This window comes from Haemaphysalis longicornis, unplaced genomic scaffold (genome assembly GCF_048455015.1).
Source record: "Haemaphysalis longicornis isolate Haplotype H1 unplaced genomic scaffold, Haemaphysalis longicornis Haplotype H1 scaffold_2, whole genome shotgun sequence".
Taxonomy (NCBI): domain Eukaryota; kingdom Metazoa; phylum Arthropoda; class Arachnida; order Ixodida; family Ixodidae; genus Haemaphysalis; species Haemaphysalis longicornis.
This window is the reverse complement of record NW_027526295.1, coordinates 216,287,121-216,304,821: the sequence shown is the minus strand read 5'-3', so window position 1 is coordinate 216,304,821 and position 17,701 is coordinate 216,287,121. Positions and strand designations below refer to the sequence as shown.

General features: G+C 48.7%; 1 protein-coding gene across 1 annotated transcript in view; it reads right to left on the bottom strand.

Annotated features, from left to right (window-relative positions):
* The window catches only part of LOC144169890 (uncharacterized), a 206,438-nt gene that overhangs the window by 99,976 nt on the left and 88,761 nt on the right, over nt 1-17,701 (bottom strand). The window contains exon 2 of the mRNA XM_077699310.1: nt 5,067-5,153. The gene's annotated coding sequence lies outside the window, so the exon portion shown is untranslated. The remainder of the gene's footprint in view (nt 1-5,066; nt 5,154-17,701) is intronic.

Genomic DNA, 17,701 nt, shown 5'->3' with positions numbered 1-17,701 from the left:
AACATCCCTTCCTTTTTCTTTTTTTTTTTTACCCCGCAGTGGCTGCGGGTCGATCTTACAATGCCGAGAAGCGGTGGCGTGAGTCACGGGACCCGTGGAGACGCGTGGGACCGAACCGGCACGCGTCGGCAGGGGCAATTGGCGAGTCGCGCTTCTACTTGATGTCTTCCTGGCAATGTGGCCAGTGTTGCAAAGGCAGCTTTTATCCCTCTCGGAGGCAGCTCTCTCCACGCCCCCTCTCTCCAGTCTTTCGTTGTGTGCTCTTCTGTTGCTCTCTCTGTTGACGTATCAACGCGAAAATTTTGCTGATACTCTCCATATATTTGTCCCTTAATAACAAAGGTGAATAAAAGCTTCAGAACAACTTTAAAGTGTAGATGCGATTAATATCGTTCGGCTGTTAATTACAAGACTCCTACCGCCCCCCCTCCCTTACACTGCCCCCCCCCCCCCCCCACAAGAAAAATGCACCCATCCAATCCAATCTACATTTCAGACAGACCGACGCTCGAACGGCAACATCCTAACTTCGTCTACCCTTGCCAGCTGTAATGAGTGTCGGACGGCACTCTTTTTTACGACGGCGTATTGTCGGAGCGGCACTGAATGGCTAAAACGGGGTTTCGCAAAGTAATTTTCTGCGGACCGCCAACCGCACGCCTTGCCGGAACAGCCTTCCGCGAGCACCAATCAGAGAGTCCCCAGCAGTGACCTCTGAGCATGGACAATTACCGGTACTGCGCTTGCCACTGCGCTCGCCAGTGGCGGCATGAAATATCCAAGGCAACACCACGCGTCATGTTGTATTCATGAGGCCGCAGGCTCCAAGCCTGTTTCGTTGTGTGAGCGTTCTTTTTTTGTTTTTCATTCTAAAATCCGTCTACATGGTTGTCCCTTCTGCACCGTGAGGAGTAGGCCAGTAAGGAACAAAGCAGGGAAAGTTACTTAGCAGATAAAAAAAAGGGGGCGTGAGAGTAGGAACGCGACCTTCGCGTGATATTTCAGCGTCCTGTCGTCCCACAACGATGCGTCGCGGCTGCGCTCTGAAACGCCGCAGCGATTTTCCAGCTCGTTGCACGATTACGAAACTGTCGGCTTTGTGTGTGTACTCACTCTTCTTTCAGGCCGCTATTGTTCTTAACCTTAATACGGAGCGCCCGTCGCGACGAGTCATCTTTGTGGGTCGGTACGAGTCAGACGACGCCGAAAGATTCCGCACTGTTTTGAGCCGCGTGCACTTATTTCACCGAACTTTGCAATGATTGCTCAGATGGACTCGAGCCGTCGCTTTTCTTCGGAAGCTCTTTTTTTTTCTTTTTTGCGACAACCGGTATGCTTCACCTACAAGTATTCTCGTTGACAGGACAAAAAATCGCATACACGCAGGCACACACTCGTACACGCCCACACGCACGCACGCACGCACGCACACGCACGTGTATATATATATATATATATATATGACAGAGGCACACGAGACAGACATTAAAAATAAAAATGAAAGTTTACTGACGTTGCAGGAAGAGGACTTCCTTTCTTCACATATATATATATATATATATATATATATATATATATATATATATATATATATATATATATATATATATATATATATATATATATATATATATATATATATATATATAGGAAGACCTGTCTCAGGTCGAAACGTTGGAAATAAAGTCTCCGAAGAGCGTACTTCTACTTTGTGCGTATTCCTGCAGCAACTAAGGACTCCACTTCACGACTATATATATATATATATATATATATATATATATATATATATATATATATATATATATATATATATATATATATATATATATATATATTATATATAGTTCCAGGAATGTTGCTGTTGGCGACACGTGCCATTTCAGTCGTGCGTTTATTACTTTTTTGTGTGTGTGGTTTTTCCTTCTTTTCTTTCTTTTTTTTCTTGACCTGGTTTTTTTCCCCTTCTCTACCTTTTATTTTGACTTGGGGCGTGCAGATAGCTTATGATAAGGACTCCTCGCCCCGCCTGTTCTGATTCCGGCGTTTCTGAGAACCTTTCCGTTGTCCGCGCGGTGGACAACGGAAACCCGTCTCATTCTTTCTCTCGAAGAATTTCCCGGATGATTAACCCCCCGGCTGACTTCCCTCTTACCGAGTTCGCGGCTGAAATATACAACCTTCTTTCCCCCTCAATATCTCCGCCTACATACTCCCAAACGAATTCGCTTTCTCAATTCCACTTCTTCTCTCCTCTCACCTGGGGACCTACCCCTATATAAACCGTGCCAGCCAGGGGAGGGTTTGCCCTGACGAAGGCAAGTCTGTTGGCTGAAATGTTGGCAACAATCATGGTGTCTACCTTGTTTTAAGTTTTAATTTCTTGTGTTCTCTACCATCTTCAAAGTTGTATTGCTCTCTCTCTCTCTCTCTCTCTCTCTCTCTCTCTCTATATATATATATATATATATATATATATATATATATATATATATATATATATATATATATATATATGCTGGTTGACCACTCTCAACATGTCGTAGACACTCGAGTCACGGCGCGGGGATTAAAAAGAAGGTCCCCTTCAACCCGAGAAGTCAGAGTGGCGCTGGCTACCACCCCCAAGCACAGGAAAAAAATTGGGCCCATCTCCCCGCGAGGGGGACTCGAGTAAATGCGTCGCATAGGGGGTGGGTGTATTGCGTTAACGTTTAGTGTTTGGGGAGTTGGTGGTAGTGAATGCGTTGTATCAGCAGCTTCTTGACGTAGTTTGAATGAGTCAAGGATATAAGGCGCGTTCGTAGCCTCCAATTCTGTGTCGGATCCTACCTGGAAGGCATTTTTTCTTCGCTTTCTTTCTTTCTTTCCAAATTCTTTATCTGTTTCAATGACCTACCACAACCTCCCCTTTGCTTTCCGAGGTTTTCTTGGCTCCCAACCCTTATTTCTGTGTTATTTCTACGAGCCCCTCATTTTCCTATTCTGATTCGCTATATATATATATATAGTATAAGTAAAGAGTCGGATACACAGCAAGAACAATAACAAACAAGGTTTACACGTAGCGGCAACGATGATAAACCTTGTGTGTTATTGTTCTTGCGGTTGCGGTGTATCCGACTCTTTACTCATAGTACTTCTGCTCGCTTTGTCAGTTTTATCTTTCTCTCTCTCTCTCTCTCTCTCTCTCTCTCTCTCTCTCTATATATATATATATATATATATATATATATATATATATATATATATATATATATATATATACACACACCAGTGTCTTATCCCGCCCATGATGGGGGAGTAGTTAGTTTGGGTACAGTGGCTAGAATAGGAAAGTGTGATGACCGGGCCCTCTCCCGCGTGACGCTGTAGGAGGAAAATCCAGGTGGCGCTGTCGCACGATTACACGTTCGCTGCGATGGCGGTGTAATACAGAGTACGATTATATTTTCTGTCATAGCTATTCTACGTGCTCACGCAAACTGAGATGCAATGAATGTCGTATTTTAAAGTACTACAATCGAAGTTTGCAACCGACTGGACGCACTTTGACAGCCGAATATAGCCGGCTGGCTCGGACACTTATGAAGCAAATCAGAGAATTGTGGACTGGTAACTGGTAAACACGCATTTTATTTTCGACGTGCTCGTTACAAACAGACAAAAACTACTCACTTTTGGTTAATTTTTCATGATTACTTCATAATTGCAAAGGCTCGAAACCATCAACTTTCTTTGCTCATCGGGCCTTGCCTTTTGCTGCTATTTCTTTGTGTGTGTGTGTGTGTGTGTGTGTGTGTGTGTGTGTGTGTGTGTGTGTGTGTGTGTGTGTGTGTGTGTGTGTGTGTGTGTGTGTGTGTGTGTGTGTGTGTGTGTGTGTGTGTGTGTGTGTGTGTGTGTGTGTGTGTGTGTGTGTGTGTGTGTGTGTGTGTGTGTGTGTGTGTGTGTGTGTGTGTGTGTGTGTGTGTGTGTGTGTGTGTGTGTGTGTGTGTGTGAAGAAATTCAAGCATTTTTTCTCGAATTGTCTTCGGAAAAGCGTTTTTGACGTTCGATTCTGCTGTTACGTGAGGCAATTGAGCTTTAAATGCTTCTTCCTTTCACGAAAAGGCATGCCTTCCCTTTTTTCAATGCCTTCGTGTAAAAGTGCAGCTAGAGGACCAAAACGAATTTGATAGTCATAGACGGGGAGAGTGGCAGGATTCTTCAGTATGTCAGATGTCTCGTAAATGCTTCCAATGTCAGCAAGGGTACGTGTACGGGCTTTGGCTTTATTCTGCGCAGTACGACACACTCTGTAAGCCACTGTGAATGGCGAAACACTCAGCGTGTGGTTTCCCTCATGTTGCCGAAGTAGGGTCAAGTTCTTGACAGAAAAAGAGCATGGGGGTTCTTCAAACTCTGCACTCACAGGGCAGTCACCATCCTTAGTGTTTTTATTGCTGGGTGTGGCCGCGGGTGCGCTTCCCGCTTGACACCTCCTGCTCGGGGAAGTTGTTTCGGCTGGTACTTCGGAAGATTGGGAAATTGCCTGGGCACAGCTTCCGGGGGCAACCGAGGCCTGTCCCTGTAGATTGAAACAATTCTCCGTTCGTGGTATGTTCAATGTGCCGGGAGATCTACCTTTCACCGGAGTGTAGCTCGCACACAGCGGTGTTTTTCTTGAGCCGCTTCTCAGTACGTGGTATTGCTCGTCGCCACTGCGCCAATACAGACGCGTGTCCTTCGGAACGCCAAACTAGTTTCTTTTTGCAGGACTTGTACACCGTAGAGCGGCCCGGCACAAACTGTGGTTCTGCTTTTGTGGCACTAATGCACCTTTAAACTTGCTACGGCACAGGAAACAAGTGGTGCTTCTCTCTGGTCAAATTTAAGCAGCAATCGCATTGCAGACGATCCGCGCCCGCCTCACCAGGCGACGTGTAAACGATCGCGCGCGCCCCCTCGCGGATCCCTATCGGTGGCTTCAAAGCACCTCATAGGCGCTGCATGCCGCTAATCACACTTTCCTATTCTAGCCACTGTTGTTTGGGGGATGGGCTACCAAACTGAGACATTTTTCTTACCTATTTGGTGTTCTTCATAGACGTGGCGAGTAAGGGTAAACCGTCTTCCTGGCTTCCGCGGGACGGCCCGAGCACGAAAGCAGCGTCCTGGAACGAATCATTGCAATGCATTAAGCGTCGAGTAGTCACTCAGTCAGTATTTTTGCAAGGCGACGCACTCTTTGCTACTTCAGCGTGATTTTGCGGTGTTTCGTCCTGGTTTCGCGAAGCAGCCGGCGAAGCAGCCGGGATAAGAAATTCCAGGAGGCACAAATTGGGGAATCTAACCCACATCTCACACGATGGGAATGGGAGCACTATCGATTGGGCCGCTGAGAGTGGATGACTGACGGGTGTTTAGATAAATGACAGGCGAACGTCACCAATCCGCCAACGCCGGAGCCACGCCAGGCGGTTGTTGGATGTAACATTCACTGCGCAGAGGCAGTGGTGACCAAGTGGCTTAATAACATATGCGTGCGTGTATACATCTTCATTAATGGGATTAGCGTTATAGACCTATACCTCACCCGTTCTGTGGTATGTGTGTCACTGTGAAGCTTTTAACATCCTGTGAGCGGCGTGTAAAACCTCGACAAAAAACTTCCCCCGCACTTCCCCGACGGGAATCGTGCAGAAATGCGAACGCATTGGGTGCACCGATGAGTGTGTTGCGAGTAATGGCGTAATTAATGACGAGAGTGTGAACGTAATCATTTATTCATCAGCACCTGTTTGTGATATCGTTGTATCTGACGGCCACAGTCACTGCCTTGTGATCGCTAAAGTGCACGGTCAAAGGGTGTTTGAGAAGCATACGCACGTCACAGTTTCGCGTAAAGACCAGATCAATGCAACTCCCGTGAATGGTAGTGGGGCACGTGTCGAAGCCGGTAGAGAGACAATGCATAGAGTGCCTGGTCTGCATGTACTCGACCAGCCACTCGCCACTCTTCTTGCGCTCGTCAACGTTGAAGTCGCCAACCAAGACTATGGGGTCAGAGGGTTTGGAGCGCACGCGCACACTTTCCATAGCCGCGTCCAGCTGCGCGGCAACGGCGTCTCGAGCGAGGTTGGGCGCGAGGTACACGGTCACCACAAAGACTCCGTCTCCGGTGTAGGCAAGGGTGTACAAGTCCTTGTACGGAGACGTGTCTCGAACGGGAGACGTGGCAACGGCGTGCGATATCAAGTTCCCATACACGTTAGACACGAGACTAACACGGCAGTACTCGCCGTCCTTGCCGCTTCGAGCAAACTAGTACAGCTCGCTTCAAGCGCATGCGTTCGGCATTGAGCGCGGAGAGATAACACCTGCGGGCGCACGCCGACGGAGCACGACAACCCCCGACTAAGAAATGCATTCGCATTTACGACGGCGACGACGGCGAAGGCAGAACTACGAGGCGCGCGCTCACGTGCGCTCGCGCTAAAGGAATGCAGGCGCACGCCGCTCGATGGACGCAAGACAACCCCCGACTAATAAATGCATTCGCATTTAAAATCGGCAGGAGAACTGAGTGGCAGGGTGGCTGGAGAAAGTGTAAGGAGAATGTGGGAGGCGGCCGCAATTAATGCAGGCCGACACAAATTTCTCCCGCAGCGGAATCGCACTGTTCGAGCACAGCCCACCGCATGTGTAGGAATGATCTACCTAGTATCGCCCTGCATCAGGACGTCACCATGCACGAAGTGCGCATGTGCAATAACGTTCGTGTATACTAGCAACTCTTCGTCTCCCCTGTTTGAGCATTGGAATGGTAGCGGTTGCTACCTGCAGGGGTCGGGTAGGAGGATGTCACCCGTTACACACACATCATCACGGATACAATGCTACTCGCGTTTACGTAGCTAATCATTCCCCAAGGACCGGTTTCTGACTCGAGTTTAATGCGAGCGTGCTTCACAACTTCACCATGATGTCGTGGTGTTTGCAGCACAAACGTAAGCACGCCGAATGCTCCCCACGTCGTTATGTTTTGGCGTAAGGCTTGCACTATACGAGGGAGAACGCGAAACAACACGCGTAAACGAGGATCCGCTCCAAAACTCCCAAACGGGACGCCTTAATGGAGCATTGTATAAGAAGTCGGCGAGAAGCAGCTAGCGTACCCTTACTCTGCGGGAGGCCACCACTTCGGTACGCATTTTAACGGCCCGCTCGGGAGCTCTTGTAGTTCTTGGGACAGGCTCTAGCGCTCCTCGTACGCCTACCAGTTCCAAGATTTAGAGCGTCATCCGAGAACCCAACCAAGACTGCTTCGAATTACGTTACTACCAACTAGAGTTGTGGCTGCCGTAATTTTCAAAAAGCGGTGGTCTTTCTTGAGTTACTATTCAAGCGAAGCTTGTATTGGCTGACTTCCGCCGTCGGTGGTGGCGTACACCGAAACGGCTTGAGGCAAAGCCATCTGCGTCCACGTTCTATCATTACTTTGATGATGATGATGATAACGGCAATGACGACGACGACAATGTTGATGATGTTGTTGTTGATGATGATGATTTCCTCAAAGTGTTTGGTACGTATTCCCTAGTACCTTTCCAACTTTTTGTAAAGAACTGCGTAGCTTCTTGTCCTACGTAACTTCTATTGACTAGCACTATGCTGACAGTGTTGGGTTTCCGTATATATGCTAGCTTAATGTTTCTCTTTCTTTTGTAGTTGTGTTTATATAAACTTGGGCCTTCATTGGGCGTGGGTGGTAGCTATAAGCTTTTATAGTTTGTATGTTTGCTTTCAGTGCACAGCGTTTCAGCTCATTCCGTGTTGTCTTTCAATACCTAGCCTTCCGAATTCTGCTTCAACTAATTTTCGAACGTTTGTCAACTCTATTCTGTTACACATTTAATCCCTTCTGTGATTGTGTATGTTTGTTTTTGGGTTTATCGTTCCACTGCCTGTTTGTTGCTTGCGACCCTTTATTGCGTCAAAAAGTTCGCCAGTACCAACGTCACCTGGTTTTTCCTGGGCACTTAAATAAATAAATAAATAAATAAATAAATAAATAAATAAATAAATAAATAAATAAATAAATAAATTCCGCGATCGATTGATTGATTGTGGTGGTGGTGGTGGTGATTTGGTGGTGGGGAAAACTGCTATTTGTTGCGTCGAGCGTACGAACGAGCGTACGTTCGAGCCTACGATTGTAAAAAAAGATTTGTAACCGAAGCCAGGCGTCCATCGTACTCTGCAATAAAAACCTGTAAGGAACATTTTACCTCAACCTTTCCTCACATTCGTTACGGTCTAGCACATGCAATTCAGCCAGTCGTTGCTTCACCGATGTGCCTCAGTGGCTCCCTTTTTTTTACTGTTAATGTCTTTTTTGCGCAAGCCACAAGAAAAAGCAGGGGCGGAGGAGATGCTGAAGAAATGCCGACCACCACTGGTCTTTGTCAATGCACGACCATTGAGAGAAGGATAAAGTCTCGGAGCAGTGTGCGTCACAGCGGGAATGGCACAGATGACTGTACGCACGCTCTTCATGTAAGCCGAGATAAATAAAAACATTCGCTAATGGGAGACGGAAGCGATTTGGACGTGTAAAACTGGGACGCAAAGCCAAATGGAGGCTTTCCTCCACCCCTAGAGGGTGTCGGCGCCAATAACGGTAGTAGCAGACGTGCCCATCGTCACCCCGCCACCGGAGAATGACTTCCGCGTAACCGAGCGCAAACCATCATTCCCTCCTCCGCGGACGAACGCGGCCGCTTCATGCAGCGTCGTCCTCGCACGTTGTACGCCCGTGTGACGGCAGATGGAAGAAGCCTGCGCGATGCTGGCGACGACGACACGAGTCGGCCAAGTTCACGCGGATGTGGGCACACGCCGACGCGCCGAGCCGGAAACCGCACGCACTGCGGAACAGAGGCGCGTAGAGCTAGCTCGGTTCCGAGTTGCGGGGCTGCGCGGAGCGGAAGTAGTTCTCTATGCGCACTTGGTAGTTTGAAAGGCACGGTGTACGTGCGTCGGCATGTGAACCCATATAGCGGCGTAAAGTAGTTTCTGTAAGTAAATTGAGGTGGGATTGTATGCACCTTTATATACACTGGGTGTATATGCATGCTTTCTTACAGCATCAGAATGCAATGTAGTGATCTTATATGCATCTATACATCCAAGCATACTGTTGCTGTATTAACATACAGCAACAGTATGCTTAGTGGTAACCCTTTCGCCCCCGTTGACGAGGATAGCCATCATAAGATTTTGTACCAAGTTAACCGATTAAGAGTGTGGTCGTTAACGGTCATTACGACTATACTCGTCATCGGTCATTTTGGGGCCTTGACGGTGCTTTTTGCAAGACACTGAGGTCATGCGATGAAGCGATCTTTTAATTCAATGCGGAGTTTAGTTTAAATCTGCAACACTTTCCTAACTGATATAAGGTGCTCGTTAAAAATAACAATGTCGGTTTTAATGTGACAACAAAATATGCCCCCTATGAGGCCCGCTGTAATAGCAGGCAACGATTCTACCTATTCCTTACGGTGTTCTGTAATACAGAATTTCCACCGCATGGAGATGGTTTATTTCCCTTTTTCCAGGACAGACCTGGACTGACCGGCAGCAATAACTTGGGACAAACCCAAAATTAAGGATGAAATCTTGTAAGCGAGATTTTTTTTCCCGACGAACGAAAATGTCTGTGAATGTGCTTTCTATATTGTACATGACAATTTTGTTGCCGGCCTACTATTAATTATATAGCAATGACATGCTATGCCGAACCGCAGCAGCCTACAATTTTATGCCGCCCTTTACAGCGTGCAACAAGCCACGTTTCCGGGCGCGCGCAGCTTCGTCCAGCTCATGAGCAGTGGATTCGGTCGCCGCTGATGCCTGCGAGCGGCAACCCAAACAGCGCCCCTCTATAGCCTCGCGCTGCCTTTTGAAGACCGTCACGTCGAGCATGACACGCCAACAGAGCGGCGATTAAACATATCAGATAGGGCGGCGGGGGCAGTGCGAACACGCTCTTTGACCGGCGCTCCATGGTTCCCGTCGGCGCCCATACGCGGCGCAGTGATGCAATTCGGCCACCGCACCCGTGCTCCGTTTACTTTTGCGTGGACCTGTACATTGCATGTTCCAGTAGTGATCATTTCTAACGTAATTGTATTACCTCCTTTATTCTCAAAAAAGACACCGATGCTTTCTCTTAGTCCAACGTTTGGAGTAGCCACCTTTTCTTTTATAAAATGCTTTGTTGGGTGTTTTGGTTCATAGCTTCAAAAAATTAAAACGAGCGCAAAGGATGAGGACACAGAAACACAGTAGACGGCACGAGCGCTCGTCCCGTCTACTGTGTTTCTGTGTCCTCATCCTTTGCGCTCGTTTTAATTTTTGAAACCTTCTCTTTTGTTCACAGCTAACCTCTCCAAAAACATTTTCCCTCTCTCTTTCAGGTGCGTAGAGCCTATGCTTCTGTTATTTCTCGTAAACAATGAATTGGCCGCATTGAAGAGATTTAAACTAGAGTGTCATCGATGGCGGTGAAATGGTCGTTGCGGGACTTGAAGTTTCACGCATATTCTAGTTTGTAATATATGACGGGATAGTTTGTGGTAAACGGCAAATGACCAAACCATGGTGCGCGTCATTGGGTACTCAGTGTCTCAGGCTCCGTTTGTAATATAAACAGAATTCTTCACATTAACTAGTGTGAAACTTTGAGCCTGAGCCTACGCTGCGCCTTCATTGTATTCTTGCTTTTTTTCTTCGCGTTCTTTCTCCTCTACTTGGCTGACTCCTGTCGAACCTAATTGATGAAGTGGCAGCAGAAAGACTTCAAACCTCTAATGCTTCTCACCGTCATTATTTTGAATTATCTCTACCGTTTTTTTGGGGGGGAGGGGGATGCGTCTGTGTACATCACTCCCTATTACCTTCGTGCAGGCAAACCTAAGGAACATGAAATACCGATTCAGTGAACACATCTGCAAAAAGGTTACCTTTTTAGCCACATGCTTGCGGAAGAAGCAAACTGTTTTTGTTCACTTTTGGTGTTTTGCATCGTGAAAAGGCGTGCTAGGCATACGCCACCACGGACCGACGAACGCGGCTATTTGTCTGTGTAACCCCTGGGGGTACGCCCTGTCCGCTGGACGGTGCGGCATAGCACCGAACACGGATAGCGAAACAAAGTTGACCCCCGAGGGCGCAAGTCGAGTAGCCGCCTTCTTTCATTTCAGCCGTATATCCCCTTCATGGTAACTGCAGTCCTCTGATCTCAAACTTTTCAGCCAGATATATTCGCAACTATCCGCTGCTTCCCCACCATCCCCAACCTCTGCATCCAATGCTAAAATCCATATACAGGGGAATTTTAACCTTTTGGTCATCTGTAGGGACTTTTCACGTGAAATACACGTGTTCTGTATTTACAACAAGCGGTGGAGCGCTGTTGACTGAACAGAGAAGCATGAGTAAGAGCTAACTGGAAGCCTGCGGTGTTATTGCACCACGCAGAAACCCTGGAAACGAAAGGCTCGCTCGTTTATAATCTTCGCTTGGGCCGATTGTGGATCCGACCGAGCTGATATTAGCCAGCGGGATTAAGCTTAGAAACTGCCTTTCAAAGAGACGACGAAGCAATACCAGTTCGGCTTACTTTAATACGCGATGTCCTCACCAAACGCGGCAACCGGCTATGTTTTCGTGTTAGTTCCACCCTTCCCCGCACTGAAAAAGAAAAAAAAATCTTATAAGCACAATTTGGAAGTTCTAAGGTTCATCCGGTAGACAAGTAATGCCTCAGTCAATGTCCTAAATGACATGACTGAAGATGAGTTGCCCGTTTTCATACGTTGCATGATGCAGTAACAAGAGGTGGTGCGCTTGTTTTTTTTTTTTTTTTTGTAAGCAAAGTTTTCAGCCTCTCAGTAATTTCTAAGTCTACCTAAAACGCACTGCAGGAAAGCTTACTTTCTCTGACGATGATGGTGATCGTGGGTGAAATGAAGGAAAATTATAACGCTTCACATGGTCCCGAATCGAACCTAGGTTCCCTCGCGTTATGAGTACGACGTCTAATCGACCGCGCCTTTCCGGCATGGTCAAAGCAGTTTGGAGCGGACCCACATCACACCACCTCACCATACACATAAGCTAGAAATCACGTTACTACCATACTAATCATCCCAAATAAATAGCGTCCGCTCGTTGTTGTTGTTGTTTGTGGTTGTTAGAGAGGAAAGGGAGTGAGGAAAAAACCCGGTAACTGTCTCTCAGAGAGGACACCTTAACTGGGTTTTGGTTAGGTGTTGGGGAGGAGAAGGATTGTAGGAGGTTGAAGGTGGTAGGAGGTAGAGGGAGGGTAGGTAGGGTTGAGCTTAGAGGATTTCAGGGAGGCCGGAGGCTCGCTTCTCCGTTGGTTCGTTTTGTCTTGGGGAGAGATAAAATTTTCATGTCTCATGCTTGCTTGTGCCGTTGCGCACGGACGACTGACGTACGGGTTCCCCGTTTACGAATTGCGTCCCCGCCATTTAAACGAGCTGAACATCCTCAACAGACATCTAATCCGTACCATCCCGGGGCTTCCACTCCATACCAAAACAGACGTACTGTCGGAAGCAGTTTCGCTTCCCCCCATCGCTAATTTGGTAGAGGAGACGACGCTCCGCTTTCAGAAGCACCTTGAACGCGTGCCTCAAGGACAATCTATTTTGAAGTGGGACACATTAAACAGTACTTTTAATGCTGACACTTTTCCACCTGCTATTCCACCCTGGGAGCGACCCGCCCTGGGCCACCTCAGGCGCCGACCCATTTCTTGCCGTAACCGCGCCGTACGGGAACAATATGTCCGCACTCTCGCCAACGACAAAGCTCCCGATGAAATAGACATTTTTACCGACGCATCTATGGACGGAAAAACAACAGCGGTGGCCTGGACCTGCCCTGACATCCCCCAGCTTAATGACTCTCGCAATATAACAAACACATACGGTCTCACTGATGAAGCCGAACTTTTCGGAATCCTCGGCGCCATTCAGGCCATACAAAGTGCGACCTCATTTATCACCACCAACAAGTTCCGTGTCATCACTGACTCCCATGTCGCTCTGCGGGAACTGAAAAGGTTATTCTCGCCAAATTCTACAGCCATCAACATTCTTTACAAAATTCGCGACCTCACTCACGAAGGGTTCCAGATACGCCTGGTCTGGACTCCTGCTCACACATATGGAGCGGACGGAAACCATTCGGCGCATAATGCTGCCCGGGAGTGTTTACGCAATCCTTACATGGTTCCCGTGTCCATCCAAGAAAGACCTGAGCCCCAACAGGCATGCGAAATGGACTTGCAGCAAAAATACCGTCGAATTAAGAACCTCAGCCGGCAACGGCTTACCGACGCCTCACCACCTGGTTTTCTTGCTACTCTGCAGTCCCTGCCAAGAACAGGAGAAATTTTCGCTAATAAAGTCTACGCTGACTCGGCCTACACTCCGGACGTCATTTCCAAATGGACAACGCATAGGCACCTTGCTAGTCCTCGGTGCCCCTACTGTGGCAGCAACAATAGACCGAGCCTTTTCCACCTCATCTGGGCTTGTTCAGCTTACTCGACTGACCGCGACCAGTTCCTTACAACGCAAGTGCGCCCGACGACTTCTGAAGAACATGTCCAACACGTCAGAAACAACCCCCAAATTTTACAGAAAATTACAGAATTCGGTCTCAAAACAGGTCTCTATAAAGTAATATGATGGCGGATCGTTCACCCATTCTCTAGATGTACCCCCAAACACACCCCTTGTGGCTCCTGAACGGCTCCTTTTGGATACCCCAATCATGGTCGTATTACAGTGTCCTCGTCACAACTTCACCTGTGCATATCGTGCTAAGTGAACGCTCACAGTGCAGTGCAGACTTTATATGAACAATCTTACCCTCCCCTTTTCCCCGTGTCCCACAACAGGGCCTATTGGCCTCCTTCTATAATGAAGTCATCCATTCCATTCCTGAGCGAAAAGCGGTTGAAGGAGCGGGTGGCCGCCGGCACGAGTGTGGGGGCGACAGTAGCAGCTCGATGTGTCCACGAGCGAGGTTTGGACTCTACCCAGCGCTCCCTCCCACTGCATGTCAGAGGTTTTTGAAGGGAAAGAGTTAAAACGGCAGCCCCACATAGAGTGGGGGACTGTGGCACCGATACCACATGCGGGGCAGATAGGTGATGGGTACGGGGAGGAAATTGGTTTTGGAAAGCTTCGCGTTCCTGTTAAGTTCGGGCTCCGCATGTAATTAATGAAGGCCGCCGGTGGCCCATGTATTGGCGTCGCCTCCGCTGGTAGCTACTTTCCCGTGTCCCTTTCACGTAGCCGCACGGACGCCAAGTTCGGAGACGCGGAGAGCGTGTGTTGTGCCCGTCCTTTTGTGTGTCAAAGGACGGGGGCGATTAGCCTGAGTGCCTCTGTCGCGTCGAGGGTGGCAGGGTCATTCGGCATAACAAGCTGACGGGAAGCCAGATTATCGTATCTCTTAGTGTTGAAAGCGCGCGCGGTGTAAGTTTGGAAAATCTTCGACTCCGGCGGCGGGCTCTCTTCGTCGACGGGTCGTTCGCCTCGACGATGGTCGCCTCGGCTGGCAGCGTCTCTCCACGTGGTCTGTTTGGGTGGCCGGCGGCGCCCCTTCGTCTGGGAGGGAATTAGCAACCCTATTGTCCCGCCGCGCGGGAGGCGCCGCGCGGAGGGAGGTCAGCCGCGCGAGGACCTCTCCGGGCCCTCGGCTTGGCTGTTGTTTGTGCAGATGCCGCCCGCTTAACGTAATGGATGGTTCACTTAAGGCCGCAGATGTCCTGTATTTTCTGGCCGGGTGTAACAGCGTGCGTAGGAAACGCACTTTGAGTGCAGAAGAGAGAGGGTTAGGTCACGTGACCGCAGGTGAGGACATGTGTGTGATTGGCTGGTTACTGTGGCCAATCAATGGTTTGTAATAATTGTTTTGAAAGGTTTTTCTCTCTTTCTTGAACGCCCCCTTTTTGGAGGCGGGGTTTTTGCTATCAAAACCGGAGTGTTGAATTTTGTCGAGGGTCGGTCGAGAGGGGATCTAGTTCAGGATAGATCTCGGCCGAACAGGCTGCTGCTGTCAGAGTGACAATGTAGCCGTCACTCTGACGTGATGTAAACGTGGAGTCATGTAAATAATGTAAATAAACCTAATATCCAGCAAGGAAGGCAGTCCTCATCCCTTACCCGCTCCAAGCATCGGTCGTCGGTCATCGGAGCGAGTCGAGATCGTCCTCTCGGCTCGCACATCAAAAGAACATCACTATTTCGCCTCCATCAGTTCGCCAAGAAGATGGAGAGGCGACATTTAACTGTTCCCCCTTCATTGTCGTTTTGACAGAGGTGTAGTTGATTTTTATTTCGATTAAGTGACGATACCAACTAGAGGGATAACAAGCCCTTTGAAGCTCTTTAAGGTATATGAAAATAGCACATGCTGCTTACGTCATTGCATATGCGAGGACTTTTTTAAAACCCGTCACATATTTTAGCGCTGAATAGCGTTAAATTTCGTTAGATTTCGTCCCTTTTTTTTCTGCAATCACCTCTCTTTGAGGTAATGGTAATGGTAAATGAGGTAATGGTAAGCAGAGCGTCGTGAAAATTTGTCATGGTAGCTGAGGTAAAAGAATTTTTTTTCCCTTTAAGATAAGCATGTGAGCGGTTCGTTCTGGTGGAAGAAACTAAATCAGCGCTGAATTCTGCAAATAGAGTTCGTTGCTTTGAAACAAGAAGGTAATACTACTCCCGCACCAAGATGGCGTGGGAATTCCTACTCGCCGAAAATAGTACGAACTCCGACATCAGCGGCGCTGCTGACGCGTCCCAGGCTCAGTTCCCCACGCCGCCGCCGCAAACGACTGCGGAACGCCGTTACGCTGTTTGGGTAGCCACAATCGGTGCTCCTTTTGCCTGAATTGTACTTTCCCATGCATCGTCCTGCTCTATTAAGACCAAAGACGCCTTGGCGTAAGATGAAGCTCGCGGAAAAATCTAAGCCCACACACTTGTTTAGTCAAACAAAATTAATGATACTTCACGGCACTTGTCTTAACTCGGTTCGTTAATTATATGCTTCGCACCTCATGAGCAACCATCGTAGGGACGTAGGACCTCTTCTAATTTGTTTTGAACTGTCTTTTAACATCAGTGTATCCGCAGCGGTCGCCATTAGTCAGCATTCGGTACGTTCCCTGAGCCCTGGAACCGCGACGCTGCGAATTCGAGTCCCCGCAGGTGTGCCCGCAGAGCACGCGCCTACTACCGGCGGCGTCGTAACGCGCCCTACTTGCTTCAGACTCGCCCCAGCAGCTTCGCCCCGCATCCGTGTAACGACTCCGGGGCGAAGAGCGCGGAGCCAGCGGAGCGTGCCCGGGCGCATCCTAAGAGCGCGCGTGGCTGCAGCTTCGACCGCCGCGGGCTCATTGTTGTTTGCCGCCCTCCCCCCTCCAAGTGGCGGGCCCCACTGACCCTATGCGCCACTGTGGAGCGCAGGCAGGTGGAGAACGTGCCCTGCCCCTTCCGATATAGGCTACCCGGTCAGAGCACCGCTCTCCGCGTTTTGGCCCCGACCTTTTCTCTCGACAGCTCGTCTCAATGAAGCACTCATCTGGGAGATCTATTGGACGCCAGCCTCAGCACGGCGGTTGCGAAAAGGACCGGGCGCTGCGGGCGTGTTAAGCGACTTCGCGCCTGCGCCACCGGCGTCGTCATTCAATGAGGAGGATTCCTTTGAAGTAACGGAGCGTGTGTCAACGGGAGGGCAAGCGTTCCGTTTCTTCTTCAGCTGCCGCTGTGTGTGAGGCCTTTGCAAGCGCCTTTTCGCAAGGGGAAGGCAGTGGTGAGGCCAGAGCAACGGTTCGCTTGACAATTGAGAAGACGCTCCTGCGCATCCCGGCGGGCAAAATGGTCCGCTAAACGATCAGCGAACAATGAAAGACGGAAGCTTTAAAGAAGGAGGGGGAGGGGGGGGGTGGACAATTTCCGGGGTAGAGAAGAGTAATACAGCTGAATGGCGCAGTGCCGAAAAGTATTGACGCTGCCAAGTAATGTTCCTATACGGTAAATGACACTTTCGAGTTTATATACTGGTACTGACGGCATTGCAGGGGTGGTTGAGAACAATATTTTCCTCAGCTTTCGGTGCCGTTTCCGTACTTAGCTTCGTTTGAAACTACTAACCCATCAGACACTGTTATGTTGCGCAGAATGAAACTTGGTCCTTTCTTCATTTACAGCCTTGCATAGTGATTGTTCCTTACACTGATCGTAATGGGCCCTTGGCATTTCTAAGACGGCTAAAACGCACTCTAGACGTGTATATTCGAAAGCATTGCCGAAACTGCATGCTATAAAGAGTATTTCAATATCAAACAACTACTTCGAACAGTGTGCAACGAAATTGCTCACAATGGGAGTACGCTGGCTAACTGTATAACGATTTGACGACTTGACGTAGGTAGAAGACAGAACCAAGACACCCTGTTTCAACCATCCGGAGAAGGAGAAAGGAGACGAGGGAAACAGGTACGCAAATAAACTGGAAATGTTCCGTGGTGACGTTTTAATACGCGACAGACTAACGGTATTAAGTAAAAGAAATTGATGAAAGGAGGGGGGGGGGAAGGTGGTGA